The following is a 12,876-nucleotide window of genomic DNA, read 5'->3' as shown; positions in this document are numbered from 1 at the left end:
GGAACTGCCATCCTTTCAGTGGGGTCCCAAAGCTGACAACCACTCCACAATCGAGGGCAATACCAGGATATGGGGGTTCTCCTCCCCATCCTGTTCCAAAGGAGACAGCCATGTGTGTGCAACACTCCCCATATGATTGTAACCCCAAAGGGGCTGAGGGCACTATGGAGGGCGCAGATCCTCCTTTCTCCCCAGGATACCATGCCCTGGGGCTGCCTGTGGGATGCATCTTGCCATGGAGCACCATCCTCTGATCTCATTGTGCATTCAGGCTACAGGCAAACAGCTTCAAGCTCAAATACTGCCTCCAGTCCCATCTATTTTTCCCTGCTCTGGTCTCCCCAATGCCCCCCATGTACCAATGAGGGGCTTGGCATAACTGCTGCATCCCATGGCTTTTCCAGGCCCCTGGGACCTCTCAGTGCCACTGGCATGTGTCCCAGCTTGGAAAGGAAAATAAGGTTCGGATGTTACCTCCCCGATCAGGAGAGGAAAATTCTTTCCAGCAAAATATGCTTTTAGTCCCTAACCGAGTGCAGCTGACATTGGGTTCCCCAGATTTCCAGCCAAACAGGGAATTTTCCACCAACATCAAAGCACAATAAAGTGGTTTTGTGGGGATGGACAGAATGGCTGTGTGCTGCACACCTGCCCACGTGCCTCCTTGTTTTGGAAAATGGCCGTGACTGTGAGTGACCACAGGGGACACAGAGGTCTCCCACTCCCCTCCTGCCTTCCCTACAACATAGGGTGAACCTGCGGGGCTTTTTCCAAGTCTCCCTTCCAGAGATGTCAGAAGGATGAGATCTGACTCTGCTCATGACACACATGAAGTGGGACGCGGTCAAGTCTGGAGGTGGAGAAGAGGGGTTCTCATGGAGATCTGGGTGCTTTGGACAGGTAAAGTCACGCTGTCCCCACCTCTGCTCCCCATGCACAGCCCCACATCTCTTTTTCTATCCTGGGCTAGGGACTGGTACAGGTGGGGCCATAGGGCAACACGGGGTTCCCAAGGCAGCAGAGCCCCAGCATCACTCCTAGTTGTCAGGATTTAGGGAGCCTGGTTGCTCCTACAGTGGCTCAAATTTGGGTTTGACATAATGAATCTGTACTATCTCTTCCTGCGCAAAGGGGGTCACAGCAGGCGTGGGGTCTTGGGGGTATTCTGAGACTGGGGGGAAAGCGGGGGGTCAGATCACTCTCCGGCCTTACGAGGGCGATTTCTTCCTGAGATCCTCCCGGAGCGGCTTTTGTGGATGCACCTCCCCATCAGCGCAATCTGATGCATTTCAAAGCCGCCTGCCCTGGGGACATTAGCGTCAGGATGGGGGACGTGGGGGCAGCCCGGCCGGGGAGAGCGCTGGGGATGGCAGGAGTCACCTCCGGGAATCGGCGCTTTCAACAAATGGGTTCATTTGCGGGAACGCAGCGGCTGCTGGTGCATCAATGGGCAGATTAAGGGGCCGCTCCAGCCGCCCGGGAACCTTTTGGTCTGCGGCCAGGTCTCCTTACACCGAGACTGATTTGGGGATTCTCTTCCCTCCGAGTCCACAATTGCAGGATCATTTGCATGTAAAATGCGAGTTGGGCCCTTCAGCAGCTCGTCTGCACCTGATAGCGGGGCCGGGGGAGCAGCGGGCACTAAACTCGCTAATGTAATCAGAGGCCTCTGCACATCAAAGCTCCCTGGCCCTTTTAGCCGCAAAGCTCCTCTCGGCCACCTTTCATCAGTGCCCGGGCGGCTGTCACCAACATCTCGGGCATCCCTCAGGTGAGGGTCCCACCCCATGGATGCCCTCAGACCCCTAACCCCAACCCATGCTCGCCTGGGCATGGTGCAGGGCAGGTGCACACACACACACATACACTGCAATTAGCACGCAGGGCTAATAACCACATCCGAAAGGAAACTGGCTGAGGCAGCACTGGACCGCATTCCTCGTGCTAGGGAGCGGCACTGTCCTCACCACCTCTGCCAGGTGTCCCTAGGGAAAGGACCAGTGCCCTAGTGCCACATTCCGACAGGGACAGCCACCTAACGGATGTCAGTCTGGGATGGATGGGTGGTTGGCATGACGGGATGGCCAGTCTGCCAGCTGCCAGCATCTCCTGCTCTTGAGAAAGTGCTTTTCTCCTTGCTCACCATCCCTGCATCCCTCTGAACACTTTCTCCAGTCATGGATAGGACAGTGCCCCACGGTCCCAGATCACACTGCACTATTCCCATGAGCAGCACAGAGCTGAGCCATGCCCACATCCAAAGCAGGGTTCTCATGCTGCGGGCTGGTGGCCCTACATACCCTATATCCTTGCTAGGTCACTCTATACCCCTTGCCATAGGCAGTGTGGCTGGAGACCAGACCCCACCTAGATGGGATCATCTCCTTATGCCCACCTGCAAATGTGACCCAGCTCAGTGTGCAAGGGAGCACCTATGGGTGGCATGTGGGTGCTGGCTGCTGTGCCTTGGCGCCGTCTGGGCGCTGTCCTGTGGTTCCTGGTCACCAGTCGCCTCTCACAGCAAACACAGCTGCTGCTCCATCCTTCCCCGTGGTGCCAGTGCCTGTTATATGGTGCTGACGTGTACGCAGCATGCAGGTAAGCACAGCAATCCTGAAGCACTCATATCAGAAGGATTCAGCACCCCACAACTTGCAAAGAGCAGGGGGCAGGAACTGGGTGCCCTATGCTGCCTGCTCTCTGTGTTCTGGGGAGCCCTTCGGGATGGAATGCTTGTGGCATCCCCGAGGAGATGAGCATCTGTGGGACAGTGGGATCCTGTTCATGTCCACAGTGCAGTGCCTGGTTCTGAGCTGGTATCAGTATAGTGATGGGACATGTCCCTAACAGGGTGCTCCCTCGTTCCTGTCATGTCCTCCTATCCAGCCTGCAATGGGGCATCACACCTTCTGGTGGGGCATGAACGTCTGCTCTGGGTGGGTTCCCACAATGGGGGCATTTCCAGGGGATTAGTCACATGGAGCTGGGACATGGGGCTGCCAACACCACAGGGTGGCTGCAGAAATCCCAAAAGCAAATACAACTAAGAAGCAAGCAGCCATGTGGGGCAGGGAACACCCCCAGCAGCAGGTTTGGGGCTAGAGGAGTTCAGCTCCCACAGACCACATTAATCAGAGTTTGCATTTGAGGACCCCAAAAGCCGGGATCCGGCAAGCTGGGCTGGGTGTCAGGCTTGGGGGTGTTTGCTATCTGCTTGCATTTATGGGGGGGTTCCCTGCAACCACCCTGGGAGCTGGATAAAGTGAGGAACAGAGCAGAGGGATCAAAGGGGAGGGCTGAAAAGAGCTCCTCGTGAGTTGTGGGTCATTATCTGTTATTAACATCTGTAATCTCCCGGAGAGCAAACTGAGATTTACAGCCTGTTATTAGGCTATTACTCAACCTGTTGTGCAATAGCTCCATTTGAAAAAAAAAAAAAAAAAAAAAAAAAAAAAAAAAAAAAAAGAATGTGATTAATAGCCCGCTAATAAGGGGGAAATCTCTCCTGTTTCATTCAAACAGACTCCAAGAGGATTCCAAGAAGGCATGAGCTCTCGGCCTCGGTTCCCAGGCTGGATGCTGGACCCCCTCCCTCTCCCACCACCTGATGCCCTGCAGGCAGCGCGGGATGGGAGGCACGGGCAGCAGCAGGCACAGATCACCTCTCCAAGCTCCTGGGGCTCAGAGGTTTCGGAGTGTCACTGCTGCCCCTTCCAGCTCCGGTTCCATGTGAGAGAGGGGTCCCAGCGGCCCCTTGCCATCCCCATGGTCACTATCTGGAAGATGTGGAAACTCTGACTCACCCCCCCTTTCTTATCCCAGCGTCTCACCTTTTGTTTTGCAGTGACTTGCACCTGACTCATTTTGACCCCGCAGCTTCCTGCACTCCGTGCTTTCGCTGCTCATGGACACCCATATCCTCACTACAGTTTCACCTCGTGCTTCTCACCCTGCTTTACAGGCACCTGAACTGGGAGGTAACCCCGGGCTCCTCCACATGTTGCCCCAATGCCATGGTGCTGGGGATGCTCTCAGCTCCATGCTGTCTGAGCCCTCTGCCTCTGGGCTCTTCGCTTCCCTGAATCACCCTTTAGCAGAATGGAATCAAGGAAGTGAATATCCCATGATCATTTCCCCCAGGATTTCGTAGAAATCCTGATAGGATTTCATAGAGTTGGAGAAGACTGCTAAGATCACCTTGTCCAACCCCAACCCACCACCAACGTGCCCACTAAACATGGCCCTCTGGACCCCCAGGATGTGGTCCCAATCCAGGAGGCAGCCTTCAACCCAGACACATGAGAAAGGGAAGATGCCACTAAACTCCTGGTGTTTCACAGCCTGAATTTGGCCTCTGCCTCTGATTGCACTGATGGCCTTGAGCAGCCTGATTTTAACCTGATGACTGCACTGTGTGGTTAATTGGATTGCAGCTCCCCTATTGCTGCCTCTGCTGCCAGCCTGGGTCCTGCCCCACGCTCCTGGGATGTTCCAGGAAAGACGCACCCACTTCTCTACAGCCTTTTTCTCTCTGTGGAGCGTTAAATCCCCTGGCTTCCTCTAGGACCCTGCCCACAGGGACTCACGCAGGTGCACTTGAAGGGCAGGGCTCCACGGGATTGCTGCACTCTGCTCCTTGGGGTGTTCTCCATCCCTGGCTGAAGGCACCATCTCATGTCAGTATTGGTGCTTTGGGGCTTCCTACTGGTCTCTAGGGCTGTCTCATGCCCATCCTGCTGTGTTCTATGCAGTCTGAAAGCTGGGAAGCTGTGTCACCTCCAAATGGACACGCTCCTTCGTGCTCCCAGCAGCATGAGGTGTGTGTGGGACCAAAGGCAGCTAGAGAGGGCTGGGAACAGGGTCTGGAGCCTGGTGGGGACATGGGCAGCATGGCAGCAGCATGTCCTGAAGCTGGTGTCCTCCCTTCCCACAACCCACCACCCTACAAGTCCAAAGGGGTTCAGCCACTGGGGACCACCAATGCAGCTGCCACCACCACCCTGTCCCCCAACAGCTGGTGTGGGCGGCCGCTCTGTGCCATGCGGTTGCTCAATGCAGCAGAGGAGGGCGAACTCAACCCATCCCAGCGACCCACGCATGTAATGATACCCAGTGCCGCCTCGTCAGCAGAGCACTCACAGCCCGCTGAGCATGGCTGCATGGCCAGGCGCACGCGGCACAGCAGCCACACCGAGCTGACAGGCCCGGCCCTGCCTGCAGCTCACGTGGCACAGTGGCCCAGCTGCATTTTCCACATTCCTCCCACCCCTGAGTCACTGTGATGGCCCTTGCCAAAGCCTTCAACCAGCCTTGGCCATGCCAGCAGCCCCATGTGGCTCCATGCCTTCGGTCAGGGAGGGATCCCGCTACCCCATGGAATAGGCTTGCACCCTACAGCCATGCATGCATGCCAAGGACCTATTGGGGGACAAAGTCCTGAGCAGCCTGGGGATGAGATTTGCACCCTCTGCTATCCTTGCTGCCACTTTCTGCCTTGGCTCACAGCCCCTGACTCTTTCGAAGAGCACAGTAGTGCTGCCAGCAACCTCACCCTGCTGGGAGCCAGCCCGGCCCTGCTCAGGGCTACCTGCATCCTTAATGCATTCCCATAGGGCATGCTGCAGGTGTGCATCATGGCAATGGGGCTGGATGAATGCTTGTGGCCATGCCCTGGACTGGGTGGGAAGTGCATGAATGATGGCCTCAGAGAGGAGATGCAGAGAGAGGAGATGCCTGGAAGGGGTCACAAAGGAGCTGGGGGTGTCCCCAGAGCTCTGCTCTGCTCTGATGACCCAGTGCTGCCTTATGCCCTGACTGAGGGCTGGGAGATCTCCTTCAAGCCATCATGGTGCCTGGGACACTTTATTACTTGCTCCTCCAGCTCTTTCTCACCACTTGCCCCAAATCTGCCCTGCAAACCTACACAGTCATTGTTGAGGCCTGGTATGGCACTGGGCCCCCCTGTGCATGAAAGCAACTCCCACCTGACTGCCCTGTATAGAGCATGAGGGGGGGAAGAGGTGCACAGGGGACATGGGGGTGTTCATGGGGTGTGCATTGCAGGGTGCAGTATGTAGTACGTATGTCATATGTATGTATGTATGTAGTAGGTAGGTATGTAGTATGTTCAAATCTGAGCAAGGGGTGTGCAGCTATGTGCACACATGGGGGGCATGTGCTGGGATGTATGGATGTGCAGTGTGCTTGGGATGTGCAGGTAAGAGTGGAAGGGACACGTGGAGGTATGCACACGTGCACAGGGATGCTCAGTGTAAGGAGCTGTCGGTGCACTCCTGCTCTGGGTGAATGCAGGGGCAGATGTCACTGGTGGCTGCTCTTGGTGCTCCACAGCAGCTTGCGGGCTCTCGTGCAAGCAGGTGACTTGGGTGCACCCCGAGTGGTTCCTGGTGCCTCTCCCAGGAGCGGTGGCTCCAAGCTGTGACACACAGGCTGTCATTTTTCCGGCAGTTTCCCAGCCTGTCAGGCCAGTCGTGTTGGGTCTTGCTGTGATTTCCCGGATGGCTGCTTGGCACCTGCCTCTTCCCCATCCAGATGGGACAGTTCCTGGGGTGACGCATCACCTTGGCCCTTGCTCCTCTATCTGGCTGTGTACTGTGCTCCAGCATCCCACCTTACTGCCCATGTTGCCCAGCATGATGCCACAGCTGGGGGATGCTGGGGAGGCAGTAGGGGAATGGGGCCATGGGCACTGGCTCCAGGACAAGCAGTGAGTCACAGGAGGTGCAGGGAGAAACCCGCTGCTGCTCTAAGGGGTGGTTGGGGCAGCCAGACTGGCTCAGCGAGTCAGGCCCAGGCGGGCAGCACAGGCGCTGTTTGCTTGCTGGAAGACGTGCTGGGAGAATCTGTGCTGCTCTGGAGTGGGCATCACCCAGAGCTGGAGCACAGGGGAGAAGCCCATCAGGAGAACAGGGACTGGGAGCTGGGTTGGGATGGCTGCAGGTGAGCTGTCCTGTACAACGATCTTCATCATTTGAACTTCTGGCCAGATTCTTTCCCTGGCCAGTGCTACCCCCCTGGCATCACACAGGAGGTGTCCTCTATAGATAAGGTGCCTGCCCTGGGAGTGTCATCTCCCAATCTGTACCTCAGGGTCTCCTTCCTGAGCAAGTGAGGCCAGACTCTGCCTGCTAGAGGAGGGACAGAGCCCTGTGGTGCCTGAAGTCTGAACCCAGCTGAGCTTAGCTCTCCATTCCTAATACTGTCTTTTCCATACCTGTCATTCTTTGGGGTTTATGAGCCCCAGCTCCTGCTGGGAAGGCCCTGGGAACTGCATCCCACTGCAGACATAATCTCCCCCTGCCCAGCCCCCCACAGCCTGCCCAGCACCCCCTTCTTGACAGCACCAAGATGGTGAGGATGCAGTTAGGGACCAAGACTTTGGGGCTACTGGTGAACCTGGATGTGCTGGCAGAGTCAGGATGGGACAGACCCAGGCCAGCACAGGGCACAAGGGCCCCAACAAGCCCACATCATCCTTGTCATCCCCCACTTTGTCCCTCCAAGGCCCTCACCTTGATGACTGAAGCTTGCCTGGAGCCAGCCAGGAAGAGTAGCCCCCTGCCCCAACCTGTCATTTGGGCTCTAATGGGATCCCCTGCTGCTCCCCTTTAGCAGGGTTGAATGAGAGTGACCAGCTGTACGATTAGCAGGGCAGGGGTCTGGCTCTGGGCACAGGTAATGACAGGCTTGTGTCCCCTGGGCTCCTGACCCCAGCAGATGCAGGTGGATGAGGATGCCCCAGGCAGAGTGGGTACCAAAGAGCAGAACTCAGCATGTCATGCAGTTCCCAGCCCCCTGTGGTGCCATGCAAAGCACTGCTGGAGCCTGGGCCAGGACTGAGGACATCACACAGCCCTGTCCATCCATCCTCCTCCACAGGTCCCCGTGTCACCTCGCCGTCCTGCCCCACACAAACATTCCCTCACTCCCGTCCACAGTAAATATTGTTGCAGGGCAAACAGTGAATCAGCCCCCTTTGTTCAAGTGCTGCTGGCAGCCCCATCTTGTTCAACTGCTGTTTAATGACCCTCCAGTTGTGTACCCTGCAGCTACTCATTAACCCCAGGCTGCAGATGGTGAGGAAGACAGCAGCAAGCCAGCCAGGAACAGTTTGCCAGTGCCAAGGACCAGCTCTAGGCAAATTCTGGTGAACTTTTACCGGATGCTGACATGCCAGCAGTTTTCCTTCACACTTCTGCAAGGTGCAGCCAAGTGTACCTGGCATGCCCCATTGCCACCCCACGGCACGGTACAGAGGGTGTTGCTCAAGGCTGCATCCCCATCAGAGGGACCCCTATGGCTCTTGTGGGGGGATGCTCACGCAGCGGGTTTGGAGAAGGGCTGCACTAGGATCTGGGTGATGGAGAGCTGTGGCAGTTTGGACCTATGGGTGGCTGTGCCAGGGGGGCTCTGGGGCCAGGCAGTGCCCTGGACCAGCCACAGCCAAGTGCCAGGGTGACAGCCCCACAGCAAGCAGTGAAGAGTGAGCAAGTCAGCAGCACAGGGCTCAAGGCCGTCCCTGCTGCCATATAGCCAGAGTCAGCATCTCCTGACCTTCCCCTTGAGAGCCTGGTGGAATCACAGCAAGGCCATGGCAAGAGACAGGACCCTGCCCTTGGGTTCTCATCAGGTTCAACAGTACCTGGCCACACTGCTGGCAGCAGGGAGGACCATGGTGACAGCACGGGATGCCCGGCACTCTGGATGGAGAGAGGCTGCCAGGAAGGCCCTGATAAACATCTAGCCTTTGTGTTTATTTACAGCTGAGGATATTTATACCGCAGAGTCCTTTAAATTTAGCAGGGGACACACCCAGCACCATCCAGAGCTGGCGGCTGGGCTCCTGGCACAACCCGTGTCAGCCTGGGCACTGGGCATACAGCAGCTGTACTCTGAGATCGGCACTCACCATAGGGTGCAAGGTGTGGATGTGGGGACAGTGGCACTTCTCGAGGAGGGCAGGTTGAGGCTGGCATCATGTATGGACAGGGCCAATTGTGCAGTGGGGGTAGGGGTGCCAGCAGGGGAGGGGACTTCAGATCTGCATCTATCGTGACCCCAGATCACCTCGAGATAAGCTTTGCGTCCCTTTCAGCTGCTCGTCCTGGGGGCAATGCTCAGAGAGAGCCGATCTGTGCCAAGCAGAGCGGAGCTGTGCCGAGCAGAGCGGAGCTGTGCCGAGCAGAGCCGAGCTGTGCCGAGCCGCCAGCAGCATCCCCGCCCGGTGTCTGTCCCCCTCTGCTGGTCACAGCACCGGGTGCAGCCCCGGCTCCACGCCGCCTCCCCATCATCCCACCGGGACATCTCCGGGTGTCTCCACCAAGCGAACCCCTCGTTCACAAATGGACCCCGTAGCTTTGGTCAGGCAACGTCTTGTTGCCACGAGGCAGTCCCACAACCCCTGACTCCTTCACCAGCTCCCCCTCTCCTCCCCCAAACTGCCACTTTCTCAGCTCAGGACTAGATCATCCTGCCTGTCCCCTCTGTCCCCCTTTTGCCTACTGCTGCCAAGTCACATCAGGAGCTGTGAAGGGTGGGCGCAGGGAGCAGAGCCTGGCCGTGCCCCTCAGGGTGCTTGTCCTTGGGCACAAGGCAAAGGCACTTGTTTTCATGCTTGGGGACACCCAGAAGCACAAAGAGGGGACATTTGGATGTTATCCGCTGTGACCAGCCCTGAAGGGAGAAGAAAAGCCGGCTCGGCCGCTCGGGTGCAGTGAGCAGATTCTGTCCGCAGAGGGAGCTCGGCTGCTGCGCTGCCCTCCAGAACCGGGGGCACCGGGCACCCGGCCCCACAACGGGAGGATTACGGACCCCATTGCTATTGTGGGATCAGGCTGTCGGTAACGTGACCGCACACACCCCAGCTGCAGCCCCACGGCCCCTCCAGGTCTTTGCTTTTGGTCACTTCAGCTGGTACCGAATTTTCGGAGAAGAAATAAGTAACAACTCTGCTCATCACTTCCATCGCCGAGCAGAAGAATGCTCATGCAGAACTGCTCAGAGGGAGGTACACACGTGCAGGCACTGAGAGGGAGCTCAAGGCATGCTCTCTTCCCCATAATGCGGCCCAGCCTATCCCACAACCAGGGGAAACCCACAGCACGGGTCTGAGCCTGCCCAGAGCAACTGGTGCACAGGTCACTGACTCCTGGAATGAAGATCTCCTGGGCCGGACCATTCCAGCACTGGCTCTGGAGCAGGGTGTCAGAACCACTGGGAGTTAAGCTACTTCCCAGTCCTCCTTTAGTGCTGCTGCATCCCCTCTACTCGGTGCTGTGCTCCAGCTCCAGCTCGGCCAAATTCCCCACAGGGAATTTCAGCACAGGTCAGATGCATGACATGGCAGAGAGGGCTGCGTGAATATCTGCTCTGTGTGCGTGTCCCATGGGGAAGTGAAAGCCCTGTGTCACACAGGATGGAGAACCATGGGAGGAGCATTCCTCTTCACTGCCTCGAGGATGCAGAGGAGACGGGCATCAACAGAGAACTGCATTGCTGAACATCCTCCATGGCTGCACGTTTGCCAGGCACCCACACACCCTGCTGGACAGAGCACCCATGGGTGCAGTGGGGCAGGGCTTTGCTTGGTGCTCAGTCCTCAGGGCAATGCCCATTCATCCCACCCCGGGGTGCCTCACGGCCAGCAGCGGGGTGATGAGCTGAGAGCAGCAGCGGGGCAGCAGCCGTGTCCAGCTGCTCCAGGTCCGCAGGGCGCTGTCTTGGGAGAGCTGCCAGCGGCCAGGCAGCGGGGGGAGAAGGGACAGCTATTTTGGGCAGCCCAAGGCACCCCAGCTGTCGTGCTTGCTACAGCGCAGAGATCGGGCTGCAGCAGGGACAGGGCTGCTTCATTGGGTTGTGGGGGTCTCCAGCACCCTGCACCCAGCAAACAGCCACGTCCCAAGTATAAGGCAGCTTGCTGCAGCTGGTGTGGGTGATGCTCAGCTCTTAGCTCCCAGCTGGGCAGAAGGAGGAACAGCGGCTGTGGGACCCTCAGCCAAACTTCAGCTCCCAGCAATGCAGCCCTTGTCTGCACTTGGGGCAGTCCCGCAGGGTGCATGTCTGCAGGGTGAAACACAAGCTGGGTGTTGCGTGCAGCCAAGGTAGGGAGGGCAGCAAGGGGCAGCACAGTGGGACGGCTCCTTCTCTCATCACCACGAAACCCGGAGTGTCACGGGGGGTTGCTCAAACACCTCCCTGTTTGTTGGAGCAGCCTGGATATTCTGCGAGGGTTTTTTCCATGCCACCAGCAGACACCGAGTGGAAAGTCCCCAGGAGCTGTGGCTGCGCTGCTGGGGACACCAACGGCGTCAGGGTGCCCGTGGTGTTTCCTCCCAGCCCCGCGGCACTCGCCTGCCTGGCACTTACCCAGACCGCAGCACTTGGCTGAATGGTGCAGCCCGGGGGGTGAGCTGCTGGCACAGCCCGAGGCAGGGTGAGGCAAGGCAGGGGAGTGGAGCGCAGGGTAACACAGTGAGGATACAGGGCTGAGGTGTGAGGAGGTGGCAGCTCAAGGTGATGGCATTGCCCCCCATGCCAGCTCTGTTCCCACTAAGTGGCAGATTAGGGATGGTTTGGGCGCTCTCAGGCAGCTCTTATCCCATTTCTGGAGCTGTGGGTCCATGCTGTTATGAGCCAGCACCTCTTTTCCATGCGCTGGGCAGGATGAGGAGGACATGTAGGGCAGAAATAAAAGATGAGAAGAAAGAGGAGCTTCCCTGGGGCTTCCCCTGTTCTTCTGGTTAGGTCCTTCCTGATGATGCTAAGCAGGTTGTGTCATCATCAGAGAGGATGCACCCAGTTACAGAGCCTTGTCAGATGCTGCTGCTGATGCCTCGTATGGGATCTGCACACCCTGGGGGCTGGGGGGTCTCCCATCCCAATGGCAGAGTGCATTCCTTGACTGCCCAGTCCCTCTTCAGGGTCCATCAGGGAGCTGGGGGACCAGAATGACAGTGTGTGATTACCAGCCCACAGCCTGGGCAGCTGGGAGCCTCTTCCAAGGCTTGGTTGAAAAGAAATGGGGTTAGTTTTGGTGATGGACCATCATGGCAGTGCTGGGGGAGTGTGCTGTGGAGCAGCCCTGGTTATGCACAGCCCATCTCTGTGCTGAGCACACAGGGGCTGTGCTTTATTCCACTGCATGTGTGGCACCCAGAAACTCAAGCAGAAGCTCCTGGACACCCCATGGCTCCAAGCACTAAGGGATCCCTGCAGCCCTATGCTGCAGGCCTGCTGTGATGGAAATCTCCAACAGCTACTGTCCTCTTGGCCAGCCCAACCTGCTGATGGGTGCCAGGAGCTGGTATTTCCTCCACACCTTTCACCCCTCTGGATCTCTGCCCGCATTCACCCAACCACAGTTCCCCAGGAGACAGCACCCATGGAGATGAGGAGAGGAGAGGAGAGGAGAGGAGAGGAAGAGGAGAGGAGAGGAGAGGAGAGGAGAGGAGAGAGAGAGAGTGAGAGGGAGAGGAGAGGGAAGTAAGAGGGAAGGAGAGGAAGGGAGAGAGAGGGAGGAGAGAGGAGGAGAGGAGAGGAGAGGCAGAGGAGAGTGGAGAGAGAGGAACGAGGAGAGGAGAGGAGAAGAGAGGAGAGGAGATGGAGAGGAGAGGAGAGGAGAGGAGAGGAGAGGAGAGGAGAGGAAGGAAGAGAGAGGAGAGAGAGGAGAGGAGAGGAGAGGAGAGGAGAGGAGAGGAGAGGAGAGGAGAGGAGAGGGGTGCTATGGAGCCACTCCCACCACTGGTCAGACCAGAGGATGGATGGCAAAGGTGTGAGGGGGTGGGGGCCTGGAGAAAGTGGGGTTTGGAGGAAAATTCCTGCCTGGTGGAGAGCGATGAGCAATGAGGATGTGAGCAG

Source organism: Coturnix japonica, chromosome 8, assembly GCF_001577835.2.
Source record: "Coturnix japonica isolate 7356 chromosome 8, Coturnix japonica 2.1, whole genome shotgun sequence".
NCBI classification, from domain to species: domain Eukaryota; kingdom Metazoa; phylum Chordata; class Aves; order Galliformes; family Phasianidae; genus Coturnix; species Coturnix japonica.
This window is presented reverse-complemented; position numbering follows the sequence as displayed.